This window comes from Vicugna pacos, unplaced genomic scaffold (assembly GCF_048564905.1).
Source record: "Vicugna pacos unplaced genomic scaffold, VicPac4 scaffold_112, whole genome shotgun sequence".
NCBI lineage: Eukaryota > Metazoa > Chordata > Mammalia > Artiodactyla > Camelidae > Vicugna > Vicugna pacos.
In genome coordinates this window covers 857,944-868,010 of record NW_027328792.1, presented here as the reverse complement: position 1 = coordinate 868,010, position 10,067 = coordinate 857,944, and positions in this window count along the sequence as shown.

Genomic DNA, 10,067 nt, shown 5'->3' with positions numbered 1-10,067 from the left:
TGTCCTATAAAAGATCAGTCTGATTTTAAGGCTATGTTATAAACAATGAACAGCACTCTCAGAGTGGGACACTTGTGAGGCGCTCAAGTAGGGAGGAGGAGGTTGAGGATCCATTTCCAGCACTTCCATGTCTTTTATCACTCCTATTTCTGACCTTTCCTTTGCCACTTTTTGTAGCACTGCCATCACTGGCAGGTAAAGGGGCAGCAATGTGACTTGGCCGTTTGGCTGATGGGGCTACATTTCCCAGCAGTGGAATGAAAAGGCACTGGAAGAGGATCAGCTGGAAGATGTGCACTGCAGTCCTGGCCTGTGCCAAACACTAACCAGGTGATCCTGGGTTAGGCTCTTAGTCTCTCTGGGCTTCCGGCTGTTTACTTATAAAATAAGGTTTTGTCATTACACAAATATATCCAATATGAAATGTAACGTGAAAGTCAAACATAATGACATCTCACCTGCTTGCCTCAGGGAACTGTACAAGCACTGAACACTATGTGAATGTAAACACAGTCTTAAGAAAACTATTGAGATAAAGCACTAAACTGAACATGGAGATAAAGTTTTTTGGATTTTCTTGGCTTTCTTTTTTAACTGCAACACTGAATTAATAGTTATTAGCTATAATCCACACCACCACCACTGCGAATAAATAAAGAAGGCAAGCACTGCCTGGATGCCTGTTATTGCCCGATGCTAAGCAGGGTGAGGGGTATAAAGGAGGCTGAACAAGTGAGTCTTCTCCAGTTACCAGCTAAGTGAGGAGACACATTGGAAATCACCCAGGAATGGTACCAAGTCAGTACTCAAATCCAAGATTACAGGCTACTGATCATAAACAGTACAGGAATACAAAGAAGAGCTAGAAGTATTTGGAATAAATAGGGAAGACTCTATGAAGGGGATGGGGCTCCAACTAGTTCTCAGGGCAATTCTAATCTGTTTTAACTGAGGACTGGATAGGAAAAGGCTGGTGACTCCTGGTTTTTAATAAGGCACAGGTTACCCTAGGAGGCTAAGTTACATAATGATTGGAAAAAATAATGTAAGTCCAAAATGATGAAGGGTCGAGACTCCCTGGCTGAGATCTGGTTGTGTTAAGTCTTTGACTTGACTGTAGATGTTGGAGCACCAAAACTCTAGGTTGACTGAAAGGGGGGGAGAGAATATCCAAGAATTCAGCAGAAGGAAAAATTCATGTATCAGGGATGAAAGCTCTTCATCAGAGTATCAGCAATCAGAATAGACACTTGAAACCAACAACATACAGTTCAAGAAGCTGACAAAATGTGGAGGGTGGTGAGAGAAAGACAAATCAAAGACCACTCCAAGCCTTTGTGTATTCAAGACCGGAAGAATGATTATCCCACTGAATAAGTGGAGACGCTGCAAGAAAAAAGATTATGAAATCAGCTTTAGACATGTTGAATCTGACGTATGAGCTAAGAGTAGGTTTTCTCTAAGAAGCTCAAAATTCAAAACTGAAGCACAGATGTTGAGTACAGACTTAAGATGCAGATGGACAAGACATGATAAATCTCCTAAAAGAAAACATAGGCAAAACATTATCTGACATAAATCTTAGCAACATTCTCCTAGGGTAATCTACCCAGGCAATGGAAATAAGAGAAAAAAATAAACAAAAGGGACGTAATTAAACTCATAAATTTCTTCACAGCAAAGACAACCATAAGTAAAACAAAAGGAAACAACAAACTACGAATGGGAGAAAATATTTGCAAATGATACGACTAACAGAGGCTTAATTTTCAGAATATATAAGCAGCTCATAGAACTTAATAACAAAAAAACAAACAACTCAATCTTAAAATAGGCAGAAGACCTAAAGAAGCATTTCTCCAATGAAGACACAAATGGCCAATAGGCACATGAAAGAATGCTCGATATCACTAATAAACTGAGAATTTCAAATCAAAACTATAATGAAGTATCAGCTCCCATCAGTCAGAATGGCCATCGCTCAGAAGTTCATGAATGATAAATGCTAGAGAGGCTGTAGAGTGAAGGGTACCCTCTTACACTGCTGGTGGGAATCTAGTTTGGTGTAGTCATTATGGAAAGCATGGAAATCCCTGAAAAAACTAAAAGTAGACTTACCCTATGACCCAGCAATCCCACATCTGGGTATATAACTGGAAAGAACTCCAATGTGAAAAGATACCTGCACACCAGTATTCACAGCACCACTGTATACAATAGCCGAGACATGGAGGAAAGCTAAATGTAGCAACAGATGACTGGATAAAGAAGTTGTGGCATATTTATACACTGGAATACTACTCTACCATGAATAGGACAAAATAAAACCATTTGCAGCAACATGGATGGAGCTAGAGATCATCATTCTAAGTGAAAGCAGCCAGAAACAGAAAAATACCAAATGATACCACTCATATGTGCAATGTAAAAAAAGAGAGAAAAAGACACTGTGAACTCATCTACAGAACAGAAACAGACTTGCAGACTTAGTAAACAGTCAAGGTTACCAGGGAAAGGGGATAGGAAGGGATAAATTTGGGAGTTCGAGATTTACAAATGTCAGCCACTATATATAAAAAGAGATTTTAAGTTAAGTTTCTTCTATATAGCACAGAAACCTATGTTCATTATCTAGCAATAACCTGTAATGAAAAAGCCGATACAGCCACCAACTGAGGAAGCAAGAGAAGAAAGGAGAGTTAGTTATGCTGGGCTAGAGCCGACTTCTAAAATCCTTGTCAGCCACTGAGGCTGCCCCGAGTACACTGAGCTTTCCTTCCAGGGACAGGCGGACATGACATGCGTCCTGCAAACCTGGGGCAGCAGAGGCCGTCCCCAGGTCTGGCCCTAGGGGAGATGGGAGCAAGTCCACCTGCTCCCCTTGGGGCAGCACCCCTCCCTGCAGCCCCCGCCACCTGACTGCACCACGCCTGCCTCTCAGGAAACCACTGACTTGAAAACAAGTGGTCCACGAACATGGGGCAGCGGCAGGGAGATGGGCAGCGACCTGGCAAGCTGGTAGATTTGCCCCCATCTCCCCCACGGCCTGTCAAGGGCTCGGCCTCTGCTGCTCCAGGCACGGTCCGCAGGTCAGCCTGCTCTCGGGAGGAGGGCACAGTGTGGTCGAAGGCAGTGGCGGGTTATGGTGTCTGCCCATGGGAGCCCTTGGATTTGCTTCAAACTCCCCAGCGCATGGCCTGAGCTTGGCCTCTGCTGCCTCAGGTTCGTGGAACTCAGGTTACAGGTCAGCCTGCTCCTGGAAGGCGGGTGCTGTGCTGTCAGGGAAAGGTGGCGGCTGCTATGGCGGGATTGGGGCTGCCCTGTGAGAGCGGGGGTTGCAACAATTTCCCGCTGCTGCTGCAGCCATCCCAGCACACTGATCGCACCGAGCCCATCTCCCAGGAGCAGACTGACCTGTAACCTGAGTCCCACTAACCTGGGTCTTTAGAGGCCGCCCCCAAGGTCAGGCAAGGTAAGATGGGAGCAAATCCAGGGGCTCTCATGGGGCAGTCCCCATTCCATCCGAGGCCCCGCGACCGCACCACACCCGCCTGCCAGGAGCAGGCCATCGTCTGAGGGCCAGTCGGAGATGCTCTGGAACCGTCCACGCGCCCTCCCAACTCCCGGGGCTGTACCTGCTCTCCTAAACCCGGGTAGAAGCGGCGGCAAAAACGCGGTGTTCAGGAACTACTAATACCGGGGTTACCATGAACCACAGCGGCGGCTGGGACCCGCCTCTGGGTCCTAACGGGACGCGCGGCCGGGACCTCACCTCCGCACCCCTCCCTGGGCGCATCCTCAGCTGCACAGCACAGGCGTCACCCGCCGGGTCCCCGAGAAGCGCGCCCCTACCAGCGCCCTCTTAACTGTCCGGCAGCGGCAGCCGAGCCGCGGGCAAGCGGCGGCCCAGGCCCCAGGCCGTGTTCCTCTTCCAGGAGCTGGTCCAGGAGCAACCGGCTGCCGCCAGCTTCCACGCGTTCTGGGTGGGTTCCGGCGTCCGCGCGTCTGTCCGTCTGCGCGTGCGCGCCCCTCCTCCTCCCGCCCGCAGCGCAAACTGCTCGGGTGGGTCTCCTGCTTTACCGGCCCTGGCCGCTGGGGCCGGGAGGAGCCAGGTGGGGCCCCTCCTGCTTGTCCCGCTGGGTCTCCATCCCCAGAGCCTTCACCCAGCCACCGACTGGGTCCTGGCACAGAACTAGAACCACGACTGCCCTAGGCTAGGCCTCACCCACCCAGCCCCACTTCCCCTGATCAACTTCCCCTCCCTGTTACTACCCTCCCACCACTGGCCAGGCCCAGTCTCCCACCAGACCTTGAAGACAGGGCTCCTTCTCCTCACACCATTGTCCCTGCCCTGACACTCCATCCTGCTAGGTCCTAACCTATGGCCCCTACACCCACAAGCTTACCCCTCATGCCTCAACACAGGACACCCAACAACCTGAAATTATCCCCCTCACCTCTCAGCCAGGTCATTTCCACTCTGATCGGGCCCCACACCTCTCAACCTGTACCCCCACACCATGGGATCCCCTTCAATCTGAGTGCACCCCTACTCTGAGCTCACTCACTCACCCCTCACCCTGTGGTTGGGGTGGGGAAATCCGTGCTCCAGTAATGATGACTACTGCCACCAGTGGGGGATCGAGCCTAGTGTGCACCTTCATAGTTAATGTCTGAGACTACAGGGTGAGGCAGGCTGGGCTGAAGGTGGTTCCAATTCCCGCCTTGGCACCCTGATCCCCGCAGCCTGTGCCTCAACTGACCCGATGGGTCAGGTTGATCCCAGGCTGCCAGCCACTGGCCTTGGGCTTTGGGTGGTTGATGGTACTGATGGTGATCTGGACCCCTAGGGCGGAGGCACTGGGCACGCGGACCTTTGGTGTGGGGGAGTTCAGAGTTTGCACTTGATCCCAGGGTTACACAGCAGATGGTGGGCTGTGTGCATGGGGCTGTGTGCATGGCATGGACTCAGCACAGGTGGGTGCAGGGACCTTGTTCATTCACACCAGGCCAGAGGGAAGAGGAAAGGGAGTTTTTAAAGTGTCAAAGTGAGGAATCCAAAGCTTTAGAGCAAAGTAGGAAGGTGCACTGGCCAGGCCACCATGGATCTCACCGCGACGCTTGTCCCTTGCATCAGGGGAGACTGGCAGTTGACTGGCCAATGAGACATCCCCTGCTGTGGTATAGTTTACAGGCAATTGAAGGGATTTTGAAAGGTAATTTTAATCCAATAATTGTCAGTTTCTCTGCGGTAGATTAGGTCCAAAATCATGGTGAATCTGGCAAGGATCCTGCCTGAAATCCAGCCTGGGACAGTGGAGGACCCACCCAGGAATCATCCACTTAGCTCTCACCAAAAGTCACTGTAATAGAGAAGAACAAATCTGACTCCATATTGGATCTGTTCCTTTTCTTTAACCCTCTGCAGTGTTTTCTAGGCTTAGACTTGCTAGCTCTGCACTTTTTGTAAAACAGGGTTGCCTTTAGCCTGAAATAAACAGGAGAGCCTATTCTCAAAAGTCTGAGCTTTAAGGATATTAACACTTTGCACTCCTATAAAGATAACAAGTTGCAGAATAGAAAAAGTTAGTTTTGTTGCAGGTTTTGCAGAAACACCATGATGTGACCCACGTGGACAGCTGCAAAGGATTCCAAGAACAAGGAATTTCTACACCAACAAGTTTGCAACAACCAACCACAGCCCCTCCACTTTTTAGCAGAATAAGAGCCTGAAGTTGACATGTGGAAGATGGTTCTCCAAGATATTAGTCCGCCATTATCTTGGTTTACAGCTGTTTATGTAGACCAGGCCTCTGTAAGTCCTCTAACAAAACAAAAGTAGTTTTCTATTCTACAACCTGTTGTCTTTATATAAGTGCAAAAGTGTTAATATCCTTAAAAATCAGAGCCTTGAAAGTAGGCTCTCCTGTATATTTAAGGCTAAAGGCAACATTGTTTTACAAAGGTGCAGAGCTAGTAAAACTAAGCCTAGAAAAGAGGGCAAAGGGTTAAAGCCAAAAGGACAGATCTTCTATGGAGTCAGATTTTTTCTTTTCTATTATACTATATTCTATTTTTGTTTTAAGTATATAAGAATAAAGTTTAGCCTTTTTCCATTTTAAATTGTGCAATTTTAAGGAGCATTAATTGCATTCACAGTGCTGTGAGACCAGCACCACTTGTTTCAGACTATTTCCTTCCTCAAAGTAAAAGCTTGTATACAAAGAGCACCCCACGTCTTACCTCCCCCAGCCCATGACAAGCCCTAATCCCCTTTCTCTCTCTATGTCTTTACCTATCCTGGAGGTTCCCTATCAATGAAATCGTATAAAAGGTGGCTTTTTTTTGGTTTGTCTGCCCACATATCTTAAGTAGGGACGGGTGAATTATTTTTTTTCACGTGAATTAGCATTTTTGTATTTTGAGAGGAAAGTCCAGATGGATTAAAGATGAGACGTACCATATGAAGCCCTTTTAGTAACTCTGTGTATAATCTCGGGGTAGGCACTGCTGTTCTAAGTGTGAAATCAGAGCCAGAAGGGAGATGCTTAGCTCTTCTTGTGGCAAAATCAAACCAAACAAAAGCAGAAAACAAAGGCCAAGAAAGACAGCTGGAAAGACAAACCACAGCCTGGAGAAACCTTTCCTCATGACCCAAGGTCGGAAAAAAGCTTCACATCCCTGTGGTCCAAAAAGCTCTTGAAGCCCAGTGTTCTGAAAAGAAACAAAACACACAGAGTCAGTTCCAACGAGAGGCAGTGCAGGTGGCCGGTTTGTGCTGGAGATGCTCGACCTCTCAGGTGAGGACACAGGCAGAAAGACTGCAGAGACAGCATTGGCCACCATCACCCTGGCAGGTCTTTAGCCCGGTGACAACCAGCCCTGGTGACAATGTGAGCAGGCAGAGGCCCCAGGAGGTACCCTGGAAGGAAGAGCAAATGGACGCTCCTCTCCAGCAGAACAAGGTGTAGGATACATCAAAGTGCCACAGGTGCATCCCTTCCCTAGCAGTGCTGAGCCTTAGAGAAGATCCCACCAAAGTGCTTGCACAATTTTCAAAGATAATGTTTCTTCAGTAACATGAATTCAAAATAATCAATATGTCATCAAGGGATTTTCAGAAGTGACCTGCCCTGGACCCGTACAATACACACACATAAATACACACATATACACATAAATATATACACACATACATACAGGAAAACAGACAGACAGACTGAAACACAGAGAAGCACGGGGAGACAGAGAAACAGAGAGAGAGACAACTCAGAGAGGCACTGAGAGACAGAGACCGAGAGAAAGAACACTGGAGCTGGTAATGAGTGGAACTCACATACATTTTCACAAGTCAGTCTATGTGTCAGAACCTGGTCCCAAAGTCGATCCACCCTCCAGGGGAGGGTGTGGGGATCCCACAAGGGTGTGGGAACAGAAGGCAAAAAATAGGAATCCATTGTGGGGCAGCCCACCACAGAGGCCGAGATGGGACACTGGGCCTGTATTTCAACATGACAGAATGACCTAGGAGGTTGTATGCCAGAGCGGACGATGTCAGAGTTGTATTTAATTTCAGTCTCACGACTGGGAGCGGGGAAGCAAGCAGCAAGGAAAGTGACTTTCTCCAGACCCCAGGGCAGACCCCGGCCTGTGTGGGGTGTGCTTTGAACTCTGCCAGCCCTCTGTGGGGTCCTTCCTTTGCTGAGTCTGTGCACGATCTCCCTGTGATGCGAGCCCGTGGGGGTGACAGAAGCAATAGGTGTTTCTAGGTCTAGAGACAGGATGGGTTCTCTAGGAAGCAGGGGCCAGAATGATCCCCACTGTGCTGATGGGGGATTGGGGAGGCCCTGAGAGGCACATGGCTTGTCCAGGATGATAACACTGCTGAGTAGGGGGAGCCAGGTCTGAACCCAGCTGTGTCTTCAGAGCTGCGGCACTGGTTGCATCCAGGCCTCCCCAGGGCTATGGGGGGGGCCTGAGTTGGTGTCACTGTGTGTGGACATGGCATGGAGTGAGAAATGAGAGATTGGAAGCCCAGAAAGGCCCTTGAGGAGCTTTGTGTCAGGAGGAAGCTTGGAGAAGTGGACCCCAGGAAGTGACCTCACTTCCCTGGCAATAGAGCCCAACAGAACTTGGAACCGAAGTCACCAGGCACCCACTCTGTAGAGAAGTCCCTACTCAGCTCACCTGGTTGGAGACAGAGGCATGTTCTGCTGCATTCCATTATCCTGAGGCCGCAGGCCCCAGAAAGCCCGCAGCGAGGGTCTCTACCAACGCTGCCGGCACTGGGTCAGGTCTCACCCAAGGCACCTCTGGCCTTTTGGACAGAGAGACCCAAAGGTAACACAGGGAGGCCCAGGGCAGGCCCCTCCAGGCTGGGCCACCACTCAGATCCCATCCAGGTAGCCACACGGCCCCATCCTGCCTGGTGGAGGTGGAGCAGTCAAGTTGGGGATGGGTATCTGCCTCAAGAAAGAGAAGGACAGAGGCCTGGGGGGCCCAGTCACATAGACAGCCCAGGACAAAGCTGGCTGGCTGAGATGTGGAGAGGCTGGGAAGGGTCCTGCTGCCCGAGGTGGAGCCCATGCTCTCTGGGTATATATTTTCCCTCCCGGATGTCTGAGCTGAAAAAGGTTCTGGTCTGATCTAGCAGCAGAGGGTAGAGTCTAAGGAATCAGGAGTGTTCCTGGCCGGGAAGGACTCTGAGACTTCCATGCTGGGTCAGCTGCTGGTCACTATCATTGCAGAGCCAGATACCACATATTGAAAAGAAGCTGATGAATAAGAACACCAACGCCCCCTCCCCAAGTGAAGGGCTGGTGTGTCACTCTTCTGAGGGCCAGCGCAGACTCCTGGTGGGTCTGGATATGGAGGGGTCCCCACCACCATGGCCCACAAATCAGTGGGGCAGGCCTCCGACCCAGACATCACCCAGGGCTCTCCCAGGGACCTACCCGGGGCTGACGGGTAGCTCAGCACACCCTGGTCTGACCTGGAGCACCGTGCCCACCTCGCTGCAAGTCAGGTGGAGGACCAGGAGCCCCCGAAGCAGAGACCAAAGGTCAAAAAGGCAGGGCTGGTGTATGTGTGTAGGTGAGGGTGGGGCAAAGGCTGGGCCACACAGGGAGGTGTCCCTAGAGGCTACTGTTGGGACCAGAAAAAAGAATGGCCTCAGACCACCTGTCTGGAAAAATTCAGTCACAGAACACATCCTGTGGGCACTTTCTGGGTGGGAGCTGTCTGGAAAGCTCTGGGAAGATTTCTGTCCTTGTAGAGGCACATGGAAAGGGAGGCAGGTGCGTAAAATTTTCCTCTCTCACAGCATGAGGTCTTCCACAAGACTTAAAACTCTCTCCACTTCCAATAGTTACAGAGGAGGCAGGGGCAGGGGAAGATGTCAGAGACCAAAAATGGGACGAACTGGATCCTGCAGGAGACCTCGAGCTACCTCCTGCCGCTCCTGCAGCTCTTCCTGAACCTGCATCTGCAGCTGGACTGCTGGGCAATGGAGAACCAGTTCAGGCATCACCACCACCTGGGGTAGAGCCCCCTCTGCACCCACCCACACCTTCTTCTCCAAAATGTTTTCCAAAATCCCACCGTCAGTCCCCCCACAAACTTGACGTCCCTTCCACTGGAGATGTTTTTGTTTCATTTTCTTTAGTTTCCTTTGCTTGTTTCACATCATTTATGACATCCTTTATTTTTCTTTTTAGAGTTTCATGTAATAAAATATAGACTTTTCCCCTTTTAAATTATGCAATTCAGGGGCATTAGGGGTATTCACAATGTTGTGCGACCATCACTACCATCTAGTTTCACACTATTTCTTTCCTCAAAGTGAAACCTTGGATCCAGAGCATGCACTCCCCTCCCTCCTCACCCAGCCCCTGACAACCCCAAGTCCTCTTTCTCTTTGCGTGTCTTTACCTCTACTGGTTGTTCCCTGCCAATGAAATTTTAAAAAAGGATTTTTTCCTTCCTGCCCACATGTTTTCACCTGGGGCTGAGGATTTTTGTTTGTTTTCACTTGAAACAGCATTCTTATTATTTTCAGGGGATATCCA